This window comes from Heteronotia binoei, chromosome 9 (assembly GCF_032191835.1).
Source record: "Heteronotia binoei isolate CCM8104 ecotype False Entrance Well chromosome 9, APGP_CSIRO_Hbin_v1, whole genome shotgun sequence".
NCBI classification, from domain to species: domain Eukaryota; kingdom Metazoa; phylum Chordata; class Lepidosauria; order Squamata; family Gekkonidae; genus Heteronotia; species Heteronotia binoei.
Window position 1 is genome coordinate 11,977,431 of NC_083231.1, and position 13,173 is coordinate 11,990,603.

Below are 13,173 nucleotides of genomic sequence, written 5' to 3' on the forward strand. Positions count from 1 at the left end.
GGTCAGATGCTGAAGCTGAAGCTCAAATACTTTGGCTGCCCAATGAGAAGGGAGCACTCCCTGGAGAAGGCTCTGAGGCTGGGAAAGGTAGAGGGCAAAAGTAGAAGGGGACGGCAAAAGATGAGCGCAGAAGAATAGATGCTTTCGAGCTGTGGTGCTGGAGAAGACTCTTGAGAGTCCGTTGGACTGCAAGAAGATCCAATCAGTCAGTCCTAAGGGAAATCAACCCAGACTGTTCCCTGGAAGGTCAGCTGCTGAAGCTGAAGCTCAAATACTTTGGCCACCAAATGAGAAGGGAGCACTCCCTGGAGAAGACCCTGATGCTGGGAAAGACAGAAGGCAAAAGAAGAAGGGGGCAGCAAAAGATGTGATGACTGGACAGTGTTACTGATGTAACCAACATTAATTTGAGTGGACTTCGGAGGGTGGTGGAGGACAGGAGGGCTTGGCGTGACTTGGTCAAGGGGTCTAAAAGAGTCACACTCGACTGTGAAACTGAACAACGTATACCAGGGGTGGCCAACAGTAGCTCTCCAGATGTTTTTTGCCTACAACTCCCATCAGCCCCAGCCATTAGCCATGCTGGCTGGGGCTGATGGGAGTTGAAGGCAAAAAACATCTGGAGAGCTACTGTTGACCACCCCTGACATATACTGTATATGCAACCAATCCCCGTGGAGCTTACAGTAGGTCCTGTACTAAGAGCCATGTAAGCTTTTGGAGGACTGGCTACATCATGGGGATGTGGCCTAATATGCAAAGGAGTTCCTGCTACAAGAAAAGCCCTGGTTGTCAGGATAAAATGGAGGAGGGAGGGGTGATGTTATGAGCTGCTCTGAATTCCCATTGAGGAATAAATAACTGGCTTGATTGCGACCGGGTTTCCCTGCTCCTACTCACACAGTAGACCTTAAACTAAGTTATGAAAAATGGGAGACACATCCTAACAAAAGACCTTCAAATCCCATTGATTGCGATGATTTTTGTCTTGCTTTATCACACCTTTAGGGATGCCTGGCTCTTCTCAAATCCAGAATCTCTCTCCATTACAGTGGCATAATCAATAAATCAAGCTCCGTTAAGTCCCATTCATTGTGAAGGTGAAATTTAAGCATATGCTTAATTCTCCCCGTGAAATCAATGGGACATAAAAGCTCTTAATGTTGTGTGGATTGTGCCAATGGTTTTAGCAGCCCCTGAGTATACATCTTTTTTTTCCAGCCCATTGTGAGCACATCACATTCAGTTCTTTCCTTTCTCTTTCCATAACACATCTGCTTTTCCATTACCGTTATAGGAGAGGGTTAACATTTAGTTTTTAACACTCTGTGGTTAATCATAACAGGTATTTTAATGATAATACCATTGATTTTTTTCAATGATATTTGCAGGTGGGTAGCTGTATTGGGTTGAAGCAACAGAACAAAATTTGAGTCCTGTGGCACCTTTAAGACCAAATGCAATTTTGGGCTGTATCAACAGAAGTATAGTGTCCAGATCTCGTGAAGTGATGGTTTCACTTTACTCTGCTCTGGTAAGACCTCACCTGGAGTGTTGTGTTCCGTTTTCAGCACCACATTTTAAGAAGGATATAGAAAAGCTGAAACAGGTCCAGAGGAGGGCGACAAAGATAGTAAGGGGTCTGGAGACCATGTCCTATGAAGAAAAGTTGAAGGAGCTGGGCGTTTAACCTGGAGAGGAGGCGGCTGAGAGGTGATATGATCACCATCTTCAAGTACTCGAAGGGCTGTCATATAGAGGATGGGTGGAATTGTTTTCTGTGACCCCGGAAGGTAGGACCAGAACCAGTGGGTTGAAATTAAATCAAAAGAGTTTCCGGCTCAACATTAGGAATAACTTCCTGACCATTACAGCGGTTCCTCAGTGGAACAGGCTTTCTCGGGAGGTGGTGGGCTCTTATTCCTTGGAGGTTTTTAAACAGAGGCTAGATGGCCGTCTGACAGCAATGATGCTGTGAATTTAGGGGGAGGTATTTGTGAGTTTCCTGCATTGTGCGGGGGGTTGGACTAGATGACCCTGGAGGTCCCTTACAACTCTATGATTCTATGACCAACAAAATTTTATTCAAGGTATGAGCTTTTCATGTGCACGCAGACTTCCTCAGATACAGTGAAGCAGAACTTCCTCATCCATTACATATATGTAAAGAGATGGGGGAGATTAGTTGCCAGAAAGGGCTAGTTAGAGTCAAGATGCATACCTAACCGGTAATTATAGCTGCAATTGGATTAAGGCGGTTAGTAAGATCTGTGAACGGCAGTAAATTAGCATATGAATAAAAGAGTTAACAAACAGATGTGAGAACGATGTTTGAGTCCAGTGGCACCTCCAAGATAACAAAGTTCAATTCTGGGTATAGGTGAGAACTGAGAGACTTGGTATGTGTAGATGCATAGTCCTTCAGCTATAGCCTATCCTATTATATATATATATAAAAGCCTTGTGGTGAAGCCAAATCCAGGTCTCCCATTGGCTGTGGTGTGCACTCCATCAGCCTTTGGCCCATCAACCGCCACTCAAGGCCTGTTGCAATCCATTGGCTGAGGACCGAGGCACTGCTTCTCAGAGGAGAGAAAGAAAGCCTTTCCTCCATTAGCTGAGGGAGGGAAGAGGAGGGAAACAGCCACAGAAAGCCTTGCCTCAATTGGTAGAGGGATCCTCTGGGGAACTAAATAGCCAGAGAGACACAGACAAAAAAAAAAAGCATCCCTTTTAATCTAGGTATACAGAGAGAGAGAGAGAGAGAATATGGAGTCCTGTGTTTAATACAAGCTGTATAATGGTTAAGTGCGTGGACTCTTACCTGGCAGAACCGGGTTTGATTCCCCACTCCTGCATTTGCTGTTGGAATGCTGCTGGAATGGCCTTGGGTCAGCCGTAGCTCTTGCAGAGTTGTCCTTAAAGGGCAGTCTCTGGGAGAACTCTCTCAGCCCCACCCACCTCACAGGGTATCTGCTGTGGGGGAGGAAGGTAAAGGAGATTGTGAGCTGCTCTGACCCTCTGAGATTCAGAGCAGAGGGTGGGATATAAATCTAATATCTTCTTCTAAGGATGTGAGCAATTCTGTTTCACTATACGCACATGAATGCTTATACCTTGAATAAATTTTTTTGGTCTTAAAGATGTCCCTGGACTCAAACTTTGTTCTACTACTGATATTTGTTAGATGCTTTTGTTGCATTACAATAACACTTAGCCTTGGTACAGCACTAGAAAGTTTTCAGAAACTTTTTCTGAGCAGGAACACACAGGAATGCAGTTGCGGCTGGCTTGGTGGCAAGGGGTGTGGCCTAATATGCAAATGAGTTCCTGCTGGGCTCTGTCTATTAAAAAAGCCCTGTGTGGAACAATAGTGATGTCAGGGAGTGTGACCCAATATGCAAATGAGTTCCTGCTGGGCTTTTTTTTTGTAGGAAAAGCCCTCGTTCCATATATATTTTCTCCCCAAAATTTATAACAACCCCATAAGGCAGTTCATAATTATTACCCCCTGTATCAGGGTTGGTGGCAAATACTTGCAAAAATCGCTTGCCAGAAGCCCCATAGCAAGCTCACAGCTTAGGCAACCTTCGAACTTGGTGACAGCTGTTAGCTAATGGCAATAATGAATCAACGCTACTAATTATTAATCCATTCATTAAGCGTTCTTCAACTTTCCAATTTTGTGCCTTGGAGAAAATATCAAAAGGACAGCCATTTGTTTAAAGACAATTAATGGAGAATCAATCTTTCCTGATGACATTTGGAGACATTAATCCTTATGCTCCGTGACGTTATTTTTTTTTTAAACCCTAGGCATAAAGGGCAGGGCAGCCGTTCGGATGTGGAGGTTCCACAGGCGTAATATCTGAACACATCCAACTAGGGTTGCCAAGTCCAATTCAAGAAATATCTGGGGACTTTGGGGGTGGGGCCAGGAGACATGGGGGCAGAGCCAGGAGCAAGGGTGTGACAAGCATAATTGAACTCCAAGGGAGTTCTGGCCATCATATTTAAAGGGACAGCACACCTTTTAAAATGCCTTCCTTCCATAGAAAATAATGAAGGATAGGGGCACCTTCTTTTGGGGCTCATAGAATTGGACCCCCTGGTCCAATCCTTTTGAAACTTGGGAGGTATTTTGGGGAGAGGCACTAGATGCTATACTGAAAATTTGGCGCCTCTACCTCAAAAAACAGCCCCCCCAGAGCCCCCAATACCCGCGGATCAATTCCCCATCATTCCCTATGGGAATCGTTCATGGAGGTGCATAATGGCTGTGGGGGTGGGGCTTCCCCCGCCGGCCAGCTGGCTGGGGGAAGGAGGAAGCCTGTAAAAACCGGGGGAACCCCCGCTGGGACCTGGGGATTGGAAAGCCTACATCCAACCAGGAAACCTAATTGCCACCCCTGGGGCAAGTACTGAGTTATCTGACATGAACGGCCATTATGCGGCCTCCCTTCCCTTCTGTGAAGTGAGCCTTGCTTGTTAGGGCTGTCTGGAGGATTTAAAAAACCCCTTTCCCTTTTCCTGTTCCTTCCTGCATGAAGCATGTGACCCAGTCCTTTTCCTGTAGGGTTGCCACCAGTCCTCAGATGGGGCAGGGAAAAAAGGCGATAACCTCTGCGAAAGACCAGCCTCAAAAATAAGTACAAAATATATCTGTGCTTTATAAGTAGAAACAAATCGCATAAAGTGAAATCAATCGGAAACAAACAACGACCACACCCTTAGCAATAACAACGACCACCCTTAGCAATAATTCTGAAGCTAGGCTCTCTTGAAAAATGCATGACGGTATTTTGAAGCTTGCAGAAGCTTTTTTGTGAAACGGGATCAAGTACAACCCTGTCGCATTCCATGTTCCTTGCTGCACAGGATTGTTCCACCTGTATATGCAATCCTGTGCAATCCCACAATCGTGGGGCCTTTGCCACAACTTGGACTATATCGTTGCATTTTTCTGGCCTTGAGTCGCCTATCGAGAGACTTGTGTACGGGTGTGGTGGTCGTTGTTTGTCTCTATGATTGATTTCACTTTATATGATTTGTTTCAGTTTATAAAGCACAGATATATTTTGTACTTATTTTTGAGGCTGGTCTTTCGCGGAGGTTATCACCTTTTCCCTCTGCTCCATTTTTTCTGCGATTCTCTGTTGGTTGCCAAATCCCCAGGTGGGGGCAGGGGATCCCCTGGTTTGGAGGCCCTCCCCCTGCTTCAGGGTCATCAGAAAGCGGGGGTGGGGGGGAGGGATATGTCTGCTGGGCCCTCCATTATTCCCTCTGGAGACCAATTCCCATAGGATATAATAGAGAATTGATCCATTGGTATCTGAGGCTCTGGTTGGGGGCTGTTTTTTGAGGTAGAGGCACCACTTTGTCAGCACAGCATGTGATGCCTCTCCCCAAAACACCCTCCGAGTGTCAAAAGGATTAGAACAGAGAGTCCATAAGAACATAAGAGAAGCCATTTAGATCAGGCCAATGGCCCATCCAGTCCAACATTCTGTGTCACACAGCGGCCAAATATATATATATTTGGCACACACACACACACACACACACACACTGTGGCTAATAGCCACCGATGGTTCTATGGGCCCCAAAAGAAGGTGCCCCTATCCTTCATTATTTTCATAATAATAATAATAATAATTTATTTATATCCCACCCTCCCCGCTGAAGCAGGCTCAGGGTGGCTAACAACATCTCAATCCATACAATAAATTATACAACAGATTTTAAAATCACATTCACTTAAAAACATTCCAATTAAAATTAACATTCCTGGTGCTACTCTATTAGGTGTCAATATGATGGCGGAATCACTTAAGGCGAATCATCAGTCGTTCAGTCAGGTAAAGGCCATCCTAAAAAGGATGGTCTTGCAGGCCCTGCGGAACTGTTCAAAGCTCCGCAGGGCCCGCACTTCTTCCGGGAGCTGGTTCCATAGGTGTGGAGCTGCAATGGAGAAGGCCCGTGTACGGGTATTCTTTAATTTTCAATGGAGGGAAGGCATTTAAAAGGCATGCGGTCCCTTTGAATGTGATGGCCGGAATTCCCTTGGGAGTTCAGTCGTGTTTGTCACACCCCTGTTCCTGGCTCCACCCCCAAAGTCTCCTGGCTGCACCCCCAAAGTCCCCAGATATTTCTTGAGTCAGACCTGGCAACGCTAATCCATTTTCTCCCGGGGATCTGATCTCAGTAGCTTGGAGATGAGCAGTAATTCTGAGGAATCCCCAGGCATCCCTAGGAGCAGTCTTCTTCAACTCTTCTAGTCAGCTGTGCTGGAGGGAATTATTTCCCTGGTTTTGGTACTCCATGTACTAAGGCCGTCACACTTCCGGACGGGGCAGGGTTCTCCCACTCTGGAGGTCCCCGACTTACAGACCCGCAGTGAGCTGGTGTGATGACGTCACTCCCAAGTGACATCATTGCTCCGGCGACTTTGCCCACCAGCCACTCTAGGAGCTTCTGGGAAAACTCTATGGCATGTTTAGCTTGGAGAGGGGGCGGCTGAGAGGTGATATGATCACCATCTTCAAGTACTTGAAGGGCTGCCATCTAGAGGATGGTGTAGAATTGTTTTCTGTGGCCTCGGAAGGTAGGACCAGAACCAATGGGTTGAAAATAAATCAAAAGAATTTCCGGCTCAACATTAAGAAGAACTTCCTGACTGTTAGAGTGATTCCTCAGTGGATCAGGCTTCCTCAGGAGCTGGTGGGCTCTCCTTCCTTGGAGGTTTTTAAACTGAGGCTAGATGGCCATCTGGCAGCAATGAAGATCCTGTGAATTTAGGGGGAGGTATTTGTGAGTTTCCTGCATTGTGCAGGGGGTTGGACTAGATGACCATGGAGATCCCTTCCAACTCTATAATTCTAGCAATTTGGGAGGAAAGCTCTATGGTACCAGAGGCTGCAGGGGATTTAGCAACCCTACCATGTACATTGGGGAAATAACTCCCCCACCTCAAAAATATCTGTGCAGCAATTATTTGCAATATATAAGTAATGCAGTGGTTTATTTCAGTTGTTACCAATCAGCAGGGGTGGCCCGACATCCCATAGCACCCTAGGCAGACTCGCTGCCTGGAGCCCCCCGCGCCTCCCTCCTCCCCATCACTGCTCTGCCTCCCCCCTCCCTGCCACGCCTCCTCCCTCCATTCGGACCCTTTCCCACCCCCCCCCATGCCAATTTCTCTAAAGCGTCCCCCCTCCCCGGATGAACACTGGAATCATGCGTAAAGTCCTGCTGCGGGGTCGGGCTGCGCTCACCGTCTCTCAGGAATAGTGTCCTGAAAGGGTGACCCCCACCCTCCTATCCAGGAAGTGGAAGGGGAGGAGTCAGTGGCAGCGGGGGGCCGTTCTTTCGGTACGCTATTCCTGAGAGACAGGGAGCACAGCCCGGCCCCGCGGCATGGTTTTACCCACAATTCCAGTGTTCGGCCAGGGAGGGGGGGCGCTTTAGAGAGCCAGAACGTGGCGCTAGAGCCGGTTCCGGCGTTGAAATTGGCATGGGGGGTGGGAAAGGGTGCAAAGAGAGAGAGGAAGTGTGACCGGGGGGCACAGAGATGTGGCAGGGAGGCACGGGGGGCACAGAGATGCGGCGGGTGGAGGCAAAGGAAGGGAAGGGAATGGAGGGGCAGGTGGCGGTAGCAGCGGGGGGCTGGGGAGAAAGGAAAACTAGGTGCTTGCCTGGGGCACCGGGAGGGGGGCGGGGAGCCCAATTTTTCACCCCCACCTTCCCAGCGCCCTAGGCAGCCACCTAGTTTGCCTAGTGGGAGGGCCGGCCCTGCCAATCAGTACACTGTGGTTTCCGGTTTTGCCCACCTGGGGATTGGCCGCCCTAAGTTGGTATGTGGTTGCAGGGGAAACATTCATTTAGTAACAGTAACAATGACATTTCATTTGGCTCTAAGAGACTGCCCAGGCCTTATGATGCGCGTATGATGGGCAAGTGAGCCCACGGGACCATAACGACATTTAAAACAGGTAGGATTTGGAGCTATATATACCCGCTTCTTTGCTTGCTTTCGCTTCGTAAGTCTTGACCCCTTTTTCATGACAAAAGGAGAGATGCTAGTTTGGAAGAAATGGGGAATGATCAAAACATGCGCTCTGGGAGCAAAATGCAGAAAGGGGGCTCTATGTATTGACCCTGAATTGAATGGGCCACTGTATGTGCTTCGCCTAATGGTCTCGTCAACGAAAAGCGAAGCCGTATTTTTATACCCTCTTGCGTGAGAAGCGGAGATACTACTCTACATATTTATGACTGTTTTGTCTTTTGACTAATTGTGTAAGCTAGGTAACAGGCCTTCAGTAAATCTGATTAAGATGCACAGTCCTTAAGGGCAATGTCCCCTCTACGATGAGTTAGTGGGAGCTAGCTCACAGTTTTTTAGCCCCCGGCTCACACATTTTTGTCTTAGGCAAAATCGTCTCCGAATCTACTAATTTGTGCAGTAGCTTGCAAGTCTGATGCCCGTAGCTCGCAAAGTGGAAATTTTTGCTCACAAGCCGCCGCAGCTTAGAGGGAGAATGGCTTAAGGGCAGGGCTTTTTTTGTAGCAGGAACTCCTTTGCATATTAGGCCACACCTCCCTAATGTAGCCAGTCCTTCTGGAGCTTACAGTAGGCCCTGCACGAAGAGCCCTGTGAGCTCTTGGAGGGGGATTAGCTACATCAGGGGAGTGTGGGCTAATATGCATAGGAGTTCCTGCTACAAAAAAAAACAACCTTCATTGCTCTTCTGTATCACAGTGGTATGCTGTTTAAAATGTCCATAGCGTTTCCTACATTGCCACTCCTCCACCCCCCACCCCCTTTTCCACCAAAGAATCTTCCTTGGAGTTTTAAAAAATGTTCTAGCACTCACCATAGAACAGGGGTGGTCAAACCGTGGCTCTGGAAATGGGTTCTTTCACATATATTGTTTGGCTCTTGAAGCCCCCGCTGCCCCGTTGGTGGGCTTGGTGAAGGCATTTCCCTCTTTAAATCACTTCTTCAAGCCAAGCCAGCTGGTGGCTTGGAGAATGTGTTTAAAGTTGCTTTCTTTCTACATCTCCCTCCCTCCTCCCCATCTTCCTTCCTTCCTTCTGGCTCTCAGGCATCTGACGTTCATGCCTTGCGGCTCTCGAACATCTGGTGTTAAGCAAGTTTGCCCTCTCCTGCCAAGGTGCCATAGAATGTTTTTTTAAAAGTCCAAGGAAGATCACATGCTGAAAAAGGGCGGAGGGAAAGCAGCACTATTAGAAATGACCACAGTGCTCCAGAAATGGCTCATTATTGGAAGGAAATTCACTGTGTGAAACCCTCGTCCCTTGGAATCAGGCCAGCAACCAGGGCCTTTTTTGTAGCAGGAATTCCTTTGCATATTAGGCTACTACACTCCCCCGGATGTAGCCAATCCTCCAAGAGCTTACAAGGCTCTTCTTACAGGGCCTACTGTAACCTCTTGGAGGATTGGCTGCATCAGGGGGTGTGGCCTAATATGCAAAGAGGGTCCTGCCACAAAAAAAGCCGTGCCAACAACGAATAACATCCAGGCTTAGGACAGTCATTTGAAAAGGGCCAATATCATGTTGGGGTGACACTCTAGGATTCCAATGAAATTCAGTTCTTAATGCTACAGCGTCGCCCCAACATGTTCCCATTACTGATGGGCTCATGTTGGACGTTACGCTGCGCTGTCACACACACACACCCCTCACTGCCCTACCGAGTAGGGTTGCCAAGTCCAATTCAAGAAATATCTGGAGACTTTGGGGGTGGAGCCAGGAGACTTTGGAGGTGGAGCCAGGAGACATTGGGGGCGGAGCCAGAAGCAAGGGTGTGACAAGCACAACTGAACTCCAACGGGAGTTCTGGCCATCACATTTAAAAGGACTGCACATCTTTTAAATCCCTTCCCTCCATAGGAAATAATGAAGGATAGGGGCACCTTCTTTTGGGGCTCATAGAATTGGACTCCCTGGTCCAATCTTTTTGACACTTGGGGGGTATTTGGGGGAGAGGTACTGGATGCTATGCTGCAAATATGGTGCCTCTACCTCAAAAAACAGCCCCCCTAGAGCCCCAGATACCTGCGGATCAATTCTCCATTATTTCCTATGAGAATAAGTCTCCTTAGGGAATAATAGAGTTCCCTCTCCTACCCTCTCTTTCTCTCTCTCACTCACTCACACACACACTTAACTGTCTCTGGTGCCTCCACAACGAAGTCTGGAAAGTACAGGGGCTACGCTGCTCTCTTTTACACACACACTCACTTGTCTGAAACGAAAGCAAAACAACCAGGGGCTGCACTCTGACCAGGTCTGCTGTTGCTAACCCTTCCCCATGAAGTACTTCCTGCTCCAATTTAAAGGCACACACACATTTTAAAACCGGACCTGTTTGCAGGTCCTGCTGGAGATCTAGAGGTACAGGGTGGCTGTGGGGGGAGGGGCTTCCCCCGCTGGTCAGCTGGCTGGGGGCAGGGGAAGCCTGTAAAACTGGAGGATCTCCCGCTGGGTCCTGGGAATTGGGAAGCCTACTACCAAGTGGCCATGGCGGACTGAAGCTACTGGGCTGAAGCACATTCTATAGCAGGGGTGGCCAAACTTGCCTCGTGTAAGAGCCACATAGAATAAATGTCGGATGTTTGAGAGCCACAAGACATGAACATCAGATGTTTGAGAGCCGCAAGGCAGGGAGGGAGGGAGGGAGGGAGAGAGGGGAGGGGAGGGAGGGAGAGGTGAAAACAAAGCAACTTTTAACTTTAAATGCATTCTCCAAGCTGCCAGTCCCCTGGTTTTGCCTGATTGTCAACTTACTGTACTTGAAACCCTCCCCCCCCCCCACAAAAAAAGAACAGAGTTTGAGTGGGCCTGGGCTGGAAAATGTATACTCCAGGCCTAAAAATGGTCCTGATGCATAAGACCTAAAACGACTTCCTTCCATCAGTGTAATGAAATGATACCTTGTTGTACTTTCCCAGGTTTATTGAACGTATATGATACCACATGATGAAGGGCCAGTGTGGTGTGGTAGAGTAGTTAGAGCAGAGGTCCCCAACCCCAGGCCATGGACCAGTACCGGTCTGCAGCCTGTTAGCAACCAGGCCGTGAGTTGTATAATTATTTCATTATATATTACAATGTAGCAACAACAACAGCAACAATAATAATAAGACATTGGATTTATATCCTGCCCTCCGCTCCAAATTTCAGAGTCTCAGAGCGGCTCACAATCTCCTTTCCCTTCCTCCCCCACAACAGACACCCTGTGAGGTGGGTGGGACTGAGAGGGCTCTCACAGCAGCTGCCCTTTCAAGGACAACCTCTGCCAAAGCTATGGCTGACCCAAGGCCATTCCAGCAGCAGCAAGTGGAGGAGTGGGGAGTCAAACCCGGTTCTCCCAGATAAGAGTCCGCACACTTAACCACCACACCAAACTAATATAAATAAAGTGCACAATTGTATCATCCCGAAACCATTCCCTCCCCCCCCACCTAGTCCCTGGAAAAATTGTCTTCCACAAAACTGGTCCCTGGTGCCAAAAAGGTTGGAGACTGCAGGGTTAGAGTGCCAGTTCAAATCCCCACATTCCAAATCCCCAAATCCCCACATACCCCACAGTGGGGTAATTTCAGCATTAATGTGTGACAATCTTTCTCATCGCACACTTCTCTCTCTCTTTCTCTCTCTCTCTATCTCTCTCACACACACAAACACACACACACACACACAGAGAGCCAGATGGCCCTTGTCACGTTGGGCACTGAAGTTCTAGCATCAGCAGTTCGGCAAGAAATAATTGCCGTCTTCTTGAGTCTAGCTGTTACTTTACAATGTATTATTGCACTATTCAGAACCACCTCTAGACTGGCACCCCAGCCAAGGCTAACTTCTGGCACTCCCCCCCCCCTGCACTGAAAATGTCTCCAAGTCACATGGCGGGCACCCAGTTGGCGCCCCCCGAAGGCCAGCTCCCTAGGCAATCACCTAGTTTGCCTAGTTGCAGGGCCGGCCCTAGTATTACCTTGGGCACATCGCTCTCTTTCAGTCTAACCTACCTCGCAGGGTTGTTGCGCTGAGGAGGAAAAGAAGGACAGTGTTTACAAACCGTGACGGGTCCCATTTGGGGAGAAAAGCAGGATATAAAATAAAGACGCACGATAGACACATCTTTCATGTTTTCCCCCAGAGGAGATGGTTGTGATTACAATGCAGCAGAGATGAACCAGCCATTCATAAGACACAGTGTCATCTGTCTGTACCATAGACGCAAAGGCTTCAGTTGGATGATTTAATTATCTACAAATGAAATGGAGTGGGGTAATTTCAGTGACAATCTTTTTCATTGCACACTTCTCTCTCTCTCTCGCTCTCTCTCTCTCTCTCTCTCACACACACACACACAGAGCCAGACGGCCCTTGTCACGTTGGGCACTGAAGTTCTAGCATCAGCAGTTCGGCAAGAAATAATTGCCGTCTTCTTGAGTCTAGCTGTTACTTTCGTGTCAGGTCTGAGGTAACGGATGTGACAAGCCAGGGTGGTGATGAACTATGAGCCCTCAGGCGCATGAGAAATGAGAGATTACACACTGGCAAGAGGGGGCATTAATAGATCCTATTTACCAAAAAACAACGGTTTCCCTCCATCATCTCGTGTCAGTCAGCATCGATGAGTAACTGCATTAGTCGCTGGCTCTTGGGAGACTGAGGCCCGTTGCACGCACACATCTCACGGCAGATTTTTCAGAACACTATGCCTTTAACTTGACTTCAGGTTCTGTGTCTGCCTTGACAGAGTTTGTGTGCGTAGGAAGTTTTCCCCTGTGTGAGTAGACAGTTGAGTGCAACTCCAGAACACTGTGGTAAAGAAAACAAAACTCCACAACAGCCAGTTAACAGTTGTATTTTGGGCTAACACGTAAGAGGCAGTCACAAGCAGGCAAATGGTCATACACAGAATAGCAGTCCTTCCAATATGCAGCACCAAATCACAATCCAATAGAGAAGTCTAGAATCCAGTCCAATACATTACGTCAATAGCCAAGCAATCCTCCAGAGTAACAGTATATCAGTCTGTTGTTCCTCCTCTCACATACGTCCTTCTCCTTCTCCTCCATCCACCATCGCCCAACAACTACTGTGAGCAATGCTATCACTGATATAGTGCAGCCACCC